This window comes from Rattus rattus, chromosome 1 (genome assembly GCF_011064425.1).
Source record: "Rattus rattus isolate New Zealand chromosome 1, Rrattus_CSIRO_v1, whole genome shotgun sequence".
In the NCBI taxonomy this organism is placed as follows: Eukaryota; Metazoa; Chordata; class Mammalia; order Rodentia; family Muridae; genus Rattus; species Rattus rattus.
Window position 1 is genome coordinate 154392720 of NC_046154.1, and position 14905 is coordinate 154407624.

A 14905-nucleotide genomic window follows, 5' to 3' on the forward strand; every position below is an offset into this window, starting at 1 on the left:
ACCCTCCAGAGTTGAGTTGCGTTGGACGCCTGCGCTGGCTCAGGTGGCTCGCACGATCCAAAGCCGTCTCTGGATCAGGTCTGACCACCCCGCTTCTCTCTCCAATTTCTCCACCCTGAGCTCCAGGGAAAACGAACTGTCCTTGTGGTCTCTTCTCTCTCTCTCTCTCTCTCTCTCTCTCTCTCTCTCTCTCTCTCTCTCTCTCTCTCTCTCTCTCTCTCTCTGTGTAACTGAGGCCAGAGGGACCAGGGCACGACTGGAGGCCTGCTGGAGGACAGGCTGGAGAAGGACAAGTAGGGGCCTCTCGGATGCCTCCACTCTGGGGTTCACTTCCACTCGTTGGAAACCCTGGAGCGGGGTGCAAAGCCATGGCCAGGACTACGTGCTACGAGGAATGAGGGACATACACACACACACACACACACACACACACACACACACACACACACACGGAACACAGGCTCCCTGGACCCTTAATATTCCTTTTCAGGGTTCTGCCCTCCGTGGCCCCGCGGGTCGGAAGCCTGGGCGCCGCGTAGTAGATTTGCAGCGGCCGCAGACTGCGCAGCCTCTCCGGGGTTTCTCGTGGGAAAGACACCCCGAGGTGTCCCACTGTGGCCCGGGATGTCTGGAGGAGCTCCAACCCGAGCGAGCCTTGCAGAGCCAGGCGCACGCGGGTCACCCTGAATGGCATCTGGCTCAGAGCCTCAACAGCTTGGCTAGAGCAGAGGGTGAGGCTGGGCTGGAACGCGCCATTAACGCGTCATTTATCAGAACACACCCCGGGCCCTTTCCGCTGGCCCAGAGGGTGGGGAAGGAAGACCGCTCCTTGCCAGACATTTCGCTCAGCTTGGCAGGACCCGTGTCTCCCCTCGGACTTGGGCTTCAGGGGGAAGGACTAGCTCCTGCAGAGTGGGGTTAAGGAGTCGGCCAATCATCGGATATAATGGGCCTCCCCTTCCCTTGCTGGGGAAGGAAGACAAATAACGACACCCCCCCCCAAGTCTCCCCAACCCCCATCAGCACTGGAACAGCAGCCTTTTCCTTTCCGGAGTTAGGGTTCCTAGTGGCTGGGTTTTGTAGTATAAGTAGGAGTTGGGTCCAGGGAAGGGGCTGAATTGGAAGAGGAAGTCTGAGACCAGGGACCTTCTGGACCGGCATTAGGAATTGTTTGTTGAGTGAGTCAATGAGATAAAGCCAGGAACTAGACTGAGATGGGGTAAAGCCAGGCTTTGAATGCTGTTAGCCTTGGTCTCTGGAAGGCCAAACAGGTAGGGGTTGTAGCTGTCTTTGAGTCTGGGTGGCCTGGAGTTAAGTCCCATTGAATCCCAGGGGTGTCTGGGTTGGCTGTCGGCTGCAGGAATTTCACTCTGGCCTCAGTTCCTCCCACTAGAGAAGCAGGGATCCACCTTGGGCATGTCGAAGGTCTAGGGACCCAGGGACCCAGGTCACCTCCCCCAGGTCACCTCCTCTTCCTCTGTCCTCAGCTCCCTCCTCTCACTGCTTTCCTCCCCTCCCTCCCTGTGTCCCTCTCTCCTCCCCCTCTCCAACAAGCTCCCGGCTAAGCTGTGTCACCACCACTGTGACAAACCCTGTATCCCCTCTCCCTCCTTTACTCCTGGGAGGCTGCAGACTGGCATGAGCAGAAGGCAACCTCTTGGATGTTTTACCTATGGGGAAACTGAGGCACATTCCAGTCACCTGCTTGCTTCCCAGAGCAGGTGCCTCTAAACTGGAGGCTGCTGGGAGAAAGGCGGCGTGTGTGTGTGTGTGTGTGTGTGTGTGTGTGTGTGTGTGTGTGTGTGTGTGTGTGTTTGTTTGTGTTTGTGTCTGTGTGTCTGTGTGTGTTTGTTTGTGTTTGTGTCTGTGTGTCTTGTGTGTGTGTGTGTGTGTGTGTGTGTGTGTGTGTGTGTGTCTGTGTGTGTGTGTGTGTGTCTGTGTGTAAAGTGACAGTTCAGCTCTGTCCCTAACAGGCCTAAATTCCAGGCTGTCCCCCTAGACTTTGTCCTCCAAGTGTTCCCAGAGGGTAAAAAATTCACACCTATATGCACATCAGGGACCCTTGTGGGGCCTCAGTTTCCCCATCTATACAGCTGAGCTAAAGTATTCCCAGCATCCTCTGGGGAGTGAGGCTGTGTGGAGCGAGGCTGGAACTCAGGGAGGAAGCTCCCAGAGGAACCCAGCAGCTGGGATTGATTCCCTCATTGATCTCCTCCTCCGGGTTCTGGAGCCAGCAAGGCCGGCTGTGAGTCTGGCAGGAGGGTGAGGGGCAGGGAGGCGCCTCCTTCCCTGGCCCGGCCCAGCGGCTACAGCCATTCCGGCAGAGCCCCACCTCACAGGTGAGCAAACAGCCCGGAAGGGGGTGGTTGGAGGTCACCTGGGGTGCATGGTTTCCACTTAGGAGCCCTTCCTTCTCCTTCCCTCCTTCCTTTGCTCGTCCCCATCCTCTGTCTGCCTTTGGAGACAGGGTTTCATGTAGTCCAGGCTAGCCCCAAACTCACTATGTAGGTGAAGATGACCTTGAACTCCTGACCCTCCTGACTTAGCCTCGGATACACAGTGAGTTCCAAGACTAGCCTGGGCCACGTGACCCTGTCCGCTGCCAGCTTTGAGTCACCTCACCAGCCCGAGGGGATGAATTGTTTTTTTTTTTTTTTTTTTCCGGAGCTGGGGACCGAACCCAGGGCCTTGCCCTTCCTAGGCAAGCGCTCTACCACTGAGCTAAATCCCCAACCCCCAGGGATGAATTGTTAATCTGACACAACAATCAACACAGGACGGAGTCTGGCGAGACCTGTCTAGGTTACATGGGCCAGCGGACAAGGCCGTGCGGAATCTGTTTCCTTTTCAAAGCTGTCGTTACTATATGTCCTGTGCATGTGTGTCCCCTGCACAGCAGCAGTGCATGCAGTACACGCGGCGACCAGAAGGGGGTGTCGGGCCCCCTGGAGCTGGCGGTACAGCTGGTTTTGGAAACTGAACCCTGGTCCTTGGAAGAATAGTGTGCCCTCTCAACTGTCCAGCCAGTTCTCCGGCCCAGAGAGCTTTTCTTTTTCTTTCTTTTCAATTTGATTTTTGAGACAGGCTCTCACTTTGTAACTCTGGGGGGCCGAGTACTTCTATGTTGACCTGGAGCTCAGAGCTGCTGTTGCCTCTGCCTTATGCCCACCCTGCAAGAACACGGGTGCCATCTGCCTCCCTAGGAGCCAAGAAGATGGAAGTGGAAGAAACAAAACCAGAGTAAACAAAAAACAACAACCAAAACGAGGACAGCATATTAAATAAGTAAGAATTGGGTAGAGATGGGAACTGAGGGAAAACTGGTCCTTAAGACACACAGTGGGTGCTTTTAAAGGCTTTCGACCAATGCGTCATCATTTGAGCCCGGAGCTCCCCAGCAGGCAATGCGAAAAGAGAATGCAGGTGGCTCGATAGTTTCAGTCCTTGGTCCCAGATAGCCCCTGGGACATGGCATGGTGTCTCCCGCTGCTCACCTGTGTTTTGGACAGTTAGACCCCGTCTGTGAATGTAGCCACTCCAAATCAAAGGCGGAGCAAAAATAATTCTCTTCCCTAAACATGGCGTCTTAGTTAGCTACTGTGTCAGAGCCCTGGGGCTACCTGTGGCGGACCTCAGCTGAGGCACTGTCTCCATCAGACTGGCCTGTGGCTACTTTTGTAGGGCTAGCCTGATGTTGACGGGCATAGCCCACCTCAGGGATGTCCTCCCTGGGCCTGGCTGTGTAAAACAATACTGAGGGAGCTTGGGGAGCAAGCCAGGAAGCAGGGCTCCCGACAGCCCCCGCTTCAGGTCCTGCTCTGATGTCCCTCCGGGCTGCGGTGAGAGCTGGGGGCCAAATGAATCCCCTCCTCCTGAGTCCAGTTGCTTCTGCCTCATTTTAGTCACAGCAGCAGGAAGCTCGATAGGACACAGAACTAGGGCCTGGCTGATCTGGTGCCACTGTTCTGGGAGTCCGTGGAACCAGGTGCCCATGATAGATGAAGTCAGCCACTGGGGTCGCATTTGAAGGTTACACCATGCCTGTTTCCAGTCTCCCCCACCCCAGTGATGTGAAGCTCCTCCCATAGTCTATGGGGAGCTAACCTGCTCCTCCAAGCTTCCCCACCATGTTGGAAGGAAGCCCTTTGCTACTGAGGTGGGAAATAAATCTTTTTTCTCCTCTCCTTTCTCTGTCTGGTATTGTGAGCGCACGTCAGCAAAAGATCGGAACACACTTAATGAACCTTCTTATTATTCTTTCAAAATCACAATTGTGCCTCTGTTCCCACAGCCGCCCAAACATTCTCACCCACACAGGGATTTGAATCTTTAGCCCAGGCTGGCCTTGAGCTCACTATGCACTGGAGAAGACACTGAATTTCTGATCCTCCTGCCTCAGCCACCAGAGTGCTGAGGTGTTGGGTGTGTGCCCAGACCTGACCAAGGAAGTGGCCACTGCACATAGGGACTGGATTCTCCCTGAGTTTGGAGGGTCTGTGCTTTACAAACACGGGTGGAAGAAACTGTGTAGATCCTGCGCTGGTGCTGGAACGGGGATCCTCTGGCTAACAAGGTCCGGAGGGGGGCTCCCTTGGCAGAGAACAGTGGGCACCCACAGCAAAAGGGTAAGAACGCAAGGGCATGAGACAGAAAATTGGAGGCAGGAAGATGAAGAATCTAGGGTCACTCTCAGCTATGTAGCTAGTTGGAGGCTAACCTGGGCTACACAGGACCCTGTGTTTTAAAAAGTGGTTTGCTGGCTGGCAGTGGTGGTGCACATCTTTTTAATCTCAGCATTCAGGAGGCCCAGGCAGGTGTATTTCTGAGTTCAAGGCCAGCCTGGTCTACAGAGAGAATTCCAGGACAGCCAGGGCTACATAGTGAGGCCCTGTCTCAAACAAATGAGAGAGAGAGAGAGAGAGAGAGAGAGAGAGAGAGAGAGAGAGAGAAAGTTCTGCTATGGTGGCCACTGCCTCTAGTCACAGCACTCAGGGGGCGGAAGCAGGTGGATTTCTGTGACTTTGAAGCCAAATTGGTCTACATGGAGAGTTCCAAGCTGACCTGGGCTACAAAGAGAGACCTTATCTCAAAAGCACAACAAAACAAAGGACAAGGTCTCACTATGTAGCTCAGGTTTGCAGTGCATGCCCAGCAAGTCTCCTGCCTCAAGCCTCGAAGGACTGTGGTAACTGGAGTGTGTTGTGCCCCACCCCAGGAAGCTCCTCAGTGGGATCCCTGACCAGGCCTTACCACAGCTTCCTGGGACACTTGTGGCTGCTTTGTGTTACATTCTTTACAGCTATGTGCATGTGCATGCATGTCATGGCTGCCATGTGGACACCAGAGGACAATGCTGTGTGTATGTGTATGTATGTGTGTATGTGTGTGTATAAGTGTGTGTATATGTGTATGTGTGTGTATATGAGTGTGTGTATATATGTATGTGTGTATGAGTGTGTATGTGTGTGTATGTATGTGTTCATGTGTGTATGTATGTGTGTATGTATGTGCGCATGTGTGTGATGTGCTTATGTGTGTATATGTGCATGTATGTGTATTTATATGTGTGGTGTGTTTATGTGTGTATGTGTGTATGCATATGTGTGTATGTGTATGTATGCATGTGTGTGTATGTGTATATGTGTGTGGTGTGTTTATGGGTGCATGTGTGTGTATGTGTGTGTATGCATGTGTATGTATGTGTTGTGTGTGTGTGTTATGTGTGTGTATGTGTGTGGTGTGTTTATATGTGCATTTGTGTGTATGTATGTGGTGTATGTGTGTATATGTGTGTGGTGTGTTTATGGATGCATGTGTGTGTATGTGTGTGCATGTATGTGTATGTGTGTGTCCTCTCCTTCTTATGGGTACAGGACTGTGAACCTTGGCAGCGAGCACCTTCCTCTGCTGAGCCCTCTCGCAGGCTCTAAGCTCCTCTGCTGTCTTAGTCCTGCTGGGCATTTGCACACAGTAGGTGCCCAGTAATTGCACCTGTGAATGAACCACACAGGTTCCTCTCCTCCATCTCCAAGGCTCCTAGAGAAAGAAGCAGAAATTTTAAGCAGACTGAGCAGAAGCCTTAGGCTGTGGCTCCCCAGGCAGGGCATCGACCCAGTGAGGGGCGGGAGGGTCTGGCTTTGTTCGGACTGAGGTGGGGGCTTGGGGTGGGGGCGTCCCTGCAGACAGGACTGCCGACAGGGCAGGAGGGGGGCTGCCTCTGCTGCAATCGGGAGCTCTCTCTCTCTCTCTCTCTCTCTCTCTCTCTCTCTCTCTCTCTCTCTCTCCATACTCGCGCACACACACACAAAAGCAGGAAACTCACATTAAGCCTATTATCAATATTTTGCCTGGAAAAAAAATACAAAAAGCGTTTTCTTCTCTGAAAAATTAATAACCTAGAAGGAGTGGGGGCGGGGAGCAGTGCTCGGTGTCTGCTGAGGAGAGAGAGCTCCCCCCTCTCACAGGGAGCACCCGGGGTCTCCGAGGAGGCCTGGCTCTCCCACCCCCTTCAGTGCACCCTGACACCTCCCTGGGCCCCAGCACAGCCCCCCACCATGGACTCACTACCTTCACCCTCCCCCTCTGAAGATGGAGAATCTTCCATGCAGAGCCCAGGCAGCACCCCCACCCCAGACTGAATCTGCAGACCCATCCTTGGTACTGTCACAAGGACCCGGTACCCACTTCTCACCACTGTTTGTCACCTTGTGCCCCACATTCAGACATCCAGGAGTGCTCTGGGTGTGCCCCTCTCCTCTCCCCGATATCACCTGGCTATGACTCACTAGTTAGACAAAGAGCAATGCATGCCCTGTCTTCCTGGTCTGTTAGAGAGAAGATTCTAGATTCTGTTTGAAGGGAGGGAAGTCACATTCTTCCTGGGTCCCAAGTTTGTTTGTTTTTTTGTTTTTTTGTTTGTTTGTTTCTTTCTTTCTTTGACAAGGTCTTGGTCTTGCTATGTAGCCTAGCATACCTCAAACTCACAACAATCCTCCTGCCTCAGCATCTGGTGTGCTGAGATGACAACTGTAGACCATTATTATTATCTTTGGCCTTAGTTTCTCTTTGTTTAAAGCAAGAAGTTCTGACTGGATTTTATATTGTGGGGTCATTGACTTTGCCATCTGTCCCGGTGACCCTGATGGCCTCCTTCTGTGGAGACTGCAGTGTTCTTGAACTATCCAGATGCTGTGGAATCCAGGGGCTCCTTCACACACAGCATCTACAGGGAGAGATGGCGGTGCTCGCCTGTTCTCACCTTAGTAGGAAGGAGGGAGGGACAGAGTTCATGGCCATCCTATGACAAAGTGATTTTGAGGCCAGCCTGGGCTACATGAGATCCTTTCTCAAAGCAAAACAGCATTGTCCATGTTATTGGGGTCTCTAAGGACCCGGAGTTCCCCAAGCTCTTCCCAAGGCAAAATTGGTGCTGGCTGGAACTCCCCTCACGGGGCACAAGTTCTCAGGGTCATAGTGGGAGCAGGAGCCCTCTGTGCCTCCCCACCTTATCTATCCTGAGCTCTCTCTCGCCCATGGTGGGGGCTTTGTGCTCTTCATGCGTCTTTTCCACAGGCTAGACCAGTTAGCCACAGGCTAGACCAGTTAGCTGTGAGGCTTGGTCTTCATGTTCCTTCAGTTGCCCCTGTGCCTGTCAAGGCCCCGGAGACTTGACTCCACTGACTGAGCGGCTGACCAGGACTGCCTGGGGTAGCCCTGCCTCCTCATTATGGATGGGGTGGTGGTGGTGGCTGCATCAAGATCTCTCTGCCTTACCACACATAGCCGCACCTCCTGAGGGCCCTTCTCTGTTTCCTGTGTGCCCAGAGCCATCAAGGCCCAGAAAGCAGCACCCTTCTCCTCTCCCTCCCTCAGCTTACATTCTTTAAGTTCTTAGATAGTCTCCCTCTAGAGCCAAGACTAATCTGAAACTCAGCAATCCTCCTGCCTCATCCTCTCAAGTGCTGGAATTACAGGTGTGTACCATTCCACTGGGCTGAGGGTATAGACTTCTAACCCTGCAGCCGGGTGATCTGGGAGGGCTTCCTGAAAGAGATGACCTCATCTGAGGTTGGAAATGGCTCCTTCTGCCCCACACCCCAGTCCAGCCTTGACTCCTAGTCCTGCTAAGAATGGCAGGCTGTCGGGGGACGGGGTGCTAGACCCTCTTCCTTGTAGCAGAGCCAGAGGATGTGCTGGGAGGGTTGTCTGCTGGACGGAATATTTTTTTCTGAGGCGGCTGCCACGTTTCTTCTAAGGCCGATATTGAACCTTCTTGTCAATGCTGGAGCTGTAAGTGGAAGAAAAAAAATCGCTTAATGGGCTGCTGGAGGCTGGTGCAGGCGGTGGGCGCCCGGGCCTCCGAGAAGGAGGTAGCGCTGGGCCCTTGAAAGGGCCATAGCCACCGCTATGAGCTTCACACATCTGCTAATCACCTTCCAGGGGGTCACCCCATTTGCGCCCTCCCCCCACTTCCATGAGACAGAGGAACGTACTTTCATGTCCTTAGCCCCATCTGAGACAAGTACTTGAATACTCTCCACGGATGCGTGTGCGGAGCCTGGAACAGGATGTGGGGTGATGGGCTGAGCGGGGAATCCCAGTGTGAGGGTGGGAGATGCTCAACCACAGCCAAAGAGGCCTGGGGCTGCACCCGGTGGGAAAAGGGAAACGGCTGCCAGAAACAATATAGGCAATGACCAGAGGGTCGAGAAGCACAAGGGTTAGATGGATTGAGATCAGGAAGGACAGGCGAAGGAGCAGCCTCGGAAGCTAGAACTGAGAGCAACTGCAGGTGTTTATCTTGGTTCCTCCTTTTCTCTTTTTGGCACTGAGGAGAAACCCGGAGCCTTAAACTGGCTAGAAAGGCCCCTCACTGGGGAAGTCTAGGCAGGGCTCCACCCTGACCACGTACCCAGCCCCTCACTGTGGAGTTCTAAGCAGGGTCTTTACCCCCTGACCACGCCCCAGCCCTTCACTGGGGGAGTCTAGGCAGGGTCTTTACCCCTGATCACGCCCCAGCCCCTCACTGGAGGGATTCTAAGCAGAGCTCCACCCCTTACCACGCCCCCAGCCCCTCACTGTGGGGTTCTAGGCAGGGTCTTTACCCCTGGCCACGCCCCCAGCTCCTTACTAGGGGATTCTAGGCAGAGCTCCAACCCGACCAGGCCCCCAGCCCCTCACTGTGGGGTTCTAGGCAGGGTCTTTACCCTGGCCACGCCCCCAGCTCCTCACTGGGGGAGTCTAGGCACAGCTCCACTCCCACGCAACACTCATACCCTAGATCTACTTTTAGAACATTTTTGTCAATAGAGAAAACCTTCACCAGATAAGCTATTTCCCAGGCGCTCTTGCAACACTTGAGAGACTGAGGCAGAAGATTGCTGTGAGTTGGAAGTCAGCCTTGGCTACAGAACAATGCCTTATTTTAAGAAGGCAAACATTGTTTTCTTTTAAAATTATTTTTGACCTAATCTTCTTTGGTTGAGACAGGGTTTCCTATATAGCCTGTAGCCTGAAACCCAGGTTGGCCCTGAGCTTGCTAGGTAGACCAAGGTGACCTTTACCTACTGGTTCTCCCACTTCCACTTCCAGAGCCCTGGGATGACAAGAGCAGGTGGAACCAGTAAGGACATAGGGGACACATTACTTGGGCCTCAGCTCCTTCCAGAGTTCAAATTTTATGACTACCTTTGAATTTTGCTGGTGACTGTGTATCACTTCCTAGAAAGATCTACTGGCCACAGTCTATGAGTGGGTTGATTGGCGTGTGAAGATTATCTTTGGCTAAGAGGATCTGCTGTGCCCTCACCTCCTGGGACATTGCAGCCTGGGTCCCTGGAGATGCAGGGGAGGGAGAGAATTTGCCAATCACTTGATCCATCCGACTGGTTAATAAAACAGCCCGCTGGGGAGACCCCGTCAGGAATCCACACACCTGGTCGTCCCAGTGGGTACAGGACCCAGCCTGTGGGTGAAGCCAGTGAGGTAGGGGGCAGAGCGGTGCCTGGGTCTCAGGTCCATCCGTGGTGTCCCACCCTGTGTCACTCTGCCTGTGTGTGCTGCTATTGGGATGTGTCCATGGGGTGCAGTTCACAGTTATTTCCTCTGTCCAGCTCAGCTCCAGGTCCTGGGGACTGAGCAAGGTTTGTCATCCCGGCACTTGGGAAGCAGAGACAGAAGGATGGCAGTGAGTTTAAAGTCACCCTTGGAGTGACTTTACATACGGAGTTGAGGAATAGCTGGGCTCCACAGCAAGACTCTGTCCCAAAAACACAGACAGCCAGGGACTGGTGAGAGGGCTCAGTTGGTAAAGGGACTTACCTCTAAGCCTGGTGACCAGTGTTCAAGGCCAGGACACACACACACACACACACACACACACACACACACAGATAGACACACAGAGACAGACACACACATACAGACACACATACGCATACACACAGACAGACAGACACACAGAGAGAGAGACAGACAGACACAGACATGGATACAAACACGCACAGAGAGACAGACACACACATACAGAAACACACACATACGCACACAGACAGACAGACACACACACACATGCACACACACAGAGACACTTCGGCCTGACTTCGGACATCCAGCACCACATAAAGAACTAGCTATGCACACCTGTGACCTCACAAGGGAATGGCGATGACCCTGAACTTCTTCCCCCCCCCCCAGCTGGGGACCGAACCCAGGGCCTTGCGCTTCCTAGGCAAGCGCTCTACCACTGAGCTAAATCCCCAACCCGACCCTGAACTTCTCATCCCCCTGCCTCCACTTCTTGCTGTCTTCTCCGCTGTAGTGCATGCTGGGATGGCAGGCACGTCCCACCGTGCTTTGGTTTGTGTGAGATGAGGTCTTACTGACTTTTAGTTGCCGTAGAATGTGATTGTGAGAGAGCACGTGCATGGTGCACACACATGGTGCACACGCAGGTGCCTGAGGACAATTACCCATTCTCAGAAATGGGTAACTCTCCTTCCACCACATGGGTCCTAGTATTGAACTCAGGGGATCAAACTTGGTCGCAAGTGCACTTACCAGCTAGTCACTGACACTCATATTTTATTAGTGTGTCAGTGTGTGAGTATATGAGTGTGTGTGTGTGAGTGTGAGTGTGAGACTGTATGAGTGTGAGTGTGTATATGAGTGTGTGTGAGTGTGTGTATATGAGTGTGTGAGTGTGAGTGTGTGTGCGAGAGAGTGTGAGCGTGTGTGCGAGAGAGTGTGAGCGTGTGTGATTGTGAGAGTGTGAGTGTGTGTGTGTGTGTGTGTGTGTGTGTGTGTGTGTGTGCATGGTGTGGAAGCCAGCGGTGGACATCAATGCTCTCTCTACCTCATTCATTTTTGTGTTTAAATTGTATTTATTTGACTCTGTATTTGTGAGTGCTTTGTCTGTGCACCGTGTGCATGCACTACCCACAGATGTCAGAAGGGGGCTCCGGGACCCTCTGCAAGAGCAGTCAGTGCTGTAACCACTGAACCACCTCTCCGGCTTTATTTTGCTATTTTGTTTGAGGCTTGGTCTCCCTCTGAAGACCAGACTGGCCTGGAACTCACAGAGACCCACCCCTCTCTGCCTTTCCAGTTTGGGGATAATGGCGTGTGCCACTACATCCTGAGATGTTTGTGTGAGACAAGGCCTCACTCTATACCCCAGGTTGGCATCTAACAACCTTGGGCATCCAGCACGCTGGGGTGACAGTGTAAAATCCCACTGCATGAGCATATTCACAAGCACAGGTACAAAACTCTAGCCACACAGAGGGCCTGCTCAATCACGCCCACCCAAGCATACTCCAGCACTAAGCCTCCCCCAGGCTCCCATACAGGCACTGTCCTGTCCTCCAGCCCACCACACAGCCCTTGCTCCATTAGAAGGGACCTCTTCCAATGGCCAACCAGTTTGTCCTTTGATGAGAGCCATCTTTTATCTTCCACAACACTCCCTGCCCGCCAGTCCCTGTCTCCCTCCCCAGCTTTACTCCATAACTAGGTTAAGATAAAAATTGAATCCCAGTGTCTGTATTCAGAAATAACCCTGCACAGCCTGGTCAGTGGCACGAGCTCCAGCCCTGAGGAGCTGACAGGCAGAAGCTGGGAAGGGGCAAGAGGGGAGCACAGGGGAGCAGGGGGAGCAGAGGGAAGCGGGAGGAACTAGTAGCAACCAGATGTGGCACTTGGGCTGAGCTGCAACATGCTCAGGGGACTGTAATGGCTCCCAAAGACAGGTACACAGACTTCCACAGACAGGCACATAAACTCCCACAGACAGGCACACAGGCTCCCACAGACAGGCACACAGGCACCCACAGACAGGCACCCACAGACAGGCACCCACAGACAGGCTACCACAGACAGGCACCCACAGACAGGCACCCACAGATAGGCACACAGACTCCCATAGACAGGCACCCAGGCTCTCACAGACAGGCACACAGGCTCCCACAGACAGGCACCCACAGATAGGCACACAGGCACCCACAGGCAGGCACCCACAGACAGGATAGGCACACAGACTCCCATAGGCAGGCACCCACAAACTGCTCCTTTTCTTTCTTTCTTTCTTTCTTTCTTTCTTTCTTTCTTTCTTTCTTTCTTTTTTTTGGTTCTTTTTTTCGGAGCTGGGGACCGAACCCAGGGCCTTGCGCTTGCTAGGCAAGCGCTCTACCACTGAGCTAAATCCCCAACCCCCTTTTCTTTCTTTTTATTTTTGTGTTTTCCATTTTATTTATTTACTTTGTATGTGCCTGTGGAATGTCGGCTCTCTCCTTGTATCCTGTGGATCTCAGAGATGAAAGCCAGGTCACCAGGCTTGGCAGCAGGCCTTCTTACCATCAGGCCATCTTTTCACCCTCTCTTTTCTTCTCTTTTGTGTCTTTAAAGGCAGTTAGGTGGCTTGAGTCAACACTGCTTCCTCCTTACTCTTGCTTAGGCTTGAGGGAGACTGTGAGAACCAAGGAGACGATTTGTGTGGTGTGTGTGTGTGTGATGTGTGTGTTTGTGTGGTGTGGTATGTGCTTGTGTATGTGTCTGTGTGATGTTTGGGTGTATTTGTGTATGTCTCTGTGTATGTATGAAATGTCTCTCTGTGAGTGTGTGTGTGTGTGAGTGTAGTCTCTGTCTGGAAGTCCATTGTCTTTCTCATGCAAACTACACCGTGTTTTTTTGAGACAGGATCTTCCTGAGTTTCCTAGGTTGTTATCCTAGGCTGGTGCTCCTCCCCCTCACGGGTATAGGCTGAAACAAACACCATGGCTGGCTTTTACCTGGGTGCCATCGGTGGGCACACCGGTTCTCCCATGTGCCCTTCCAGACTGAACTGGGCTGCTTCTTAAGAGGCTGCTTACCCTCGGGAGTGAGTTTTGCACCTCATAATCTCTAGGTAGGCCGTCACTATTCAGCCACACCAAGCTTACTTAAAAATAATATTTAAAGATTTATTTTATGTATGTGAGCACACTGTCTATGTCTTCAGACACACCAGAAGAGGGCATCGGATCCCATTACAGATGGTTGTGTGAGCCACCGTGTGGCTGCTGGGAATTGAACTCAGGACCTCTGGACCAGCACCCGTGCTCTTAACTGCTGAGCCATCCTTCTAGATCCCTTAAAACATTTTCTTATTACAGTTATATTTAATGCGTGGAGAGACACATGCCAAAAACAGTGTTGGAGTTGGCCTTGTCCAGTCACCAGTGGGGCCCTGGGTGGAATTTGGGTCACTAGGCTTGGTGGCATCGTGCCACTGGCTCCTGCTTTCTATTTGGACACAGGATTTTACTGTCCATGCTGACTGACCTCGAGCTTCCTCTGTAGCCCAGGCTAGACTTGAAGTGAAATTCTCTTGCCTCAGCTTCAGGAGTAGGGAGCATATCAGATGGATGAAACCATGCTTGGCTCTGGATTTGGCCTTATTTATCTATCTCTTTAATTTTACTGATTGATTGATCGATGGATTGATTGAGGCAGAGTCTCTCTATGCAGCCCTGGCTGACCTGGAGCTCACTCTGTAGGCCAGGCTAGACTCACTCACAGAGATTGGCCTGCCTTTGTCCTGAGTGCTGGGATTAAATGTGTGTGCCACCGTGCCTGGCCTAGCTTTCGATGGTCTGAATTACCTCTTGTTGTATTATTCCAGCTCTGGGGATGCAACCAGAACCTCTTTACAGTGCTAGGGGTGCACACACTGAGCTCCTAGCCCCAAACTGCATTTCGGTTTAGTTTTGTTTTTTAATATGGAACGCCTCATGAATTTGCCTGTCATCCTTGCGCAGGGGCCATGCTAATCCTCTGTGTCGTTCCGATTTTAGTGTATGTGCTGCCGGAGTGAGCACACATTTCTGTCTTATTTTGCATGTTAGGAGAGTCCTCTACCACAAACACAGCAGTTAGCAGGTCATTGCGGTTTTTCTGTTTTGAGAAAGGCTTTCCCTGGAACACTTCATCCTCCTGCCTCAGCAAGACGGCTGGGATCATCAACATGGACCCACAAGGGGTTTTGCAATAAGCAGGCAACCTAAGTTCAATTCCCACAAATTGTCCTCTGGTCTTCATGCACATGGCATATAGCACACACACACAAACAAATATAATTCACAAAACGCTCACAGTACAATTTAATTTAAAGAATTTAAATAATTGTCTCTGTGCACAGCCAGAGGCTTTGGGTTCCCCGTGCTGCTGGATGAGGGGCCTAGCGTGGCTCAGATGCCCAGAGACCCAGGCGCTGACTTTGGCCCCGCCCCCGTGCACTCTGACCTCATCCTGAGGGGGGTCACATCTGCAAAGATCTGAACCCCAGGGAAATGACGATAGAGTCTGAAGCCTTTAAGCTCCGAGGGTTTCACTCAAGTGGCCTCCGGGGATCCTCCCGTCCTCCCCCAAT

The 14905-nt window shown here is 52.4% G+C and overlaps 1 non-coding gene across 1 annotated transcript; it reads right to left on the bottom strand.

The window, feature by feature from the left end:
- Positions 1–14249: 14249 nt before the first annotated feature.
- Positions 14250–14354, bottom strand: LOC116890350. The gene has a single exon (XR_004386570.1). It is a non-coding gene; the product is annotated as a U6 spliceosomal RNA (small nuclear RNA).
- Positions 14355–14905: the final 551 nt, after the last annotated feature.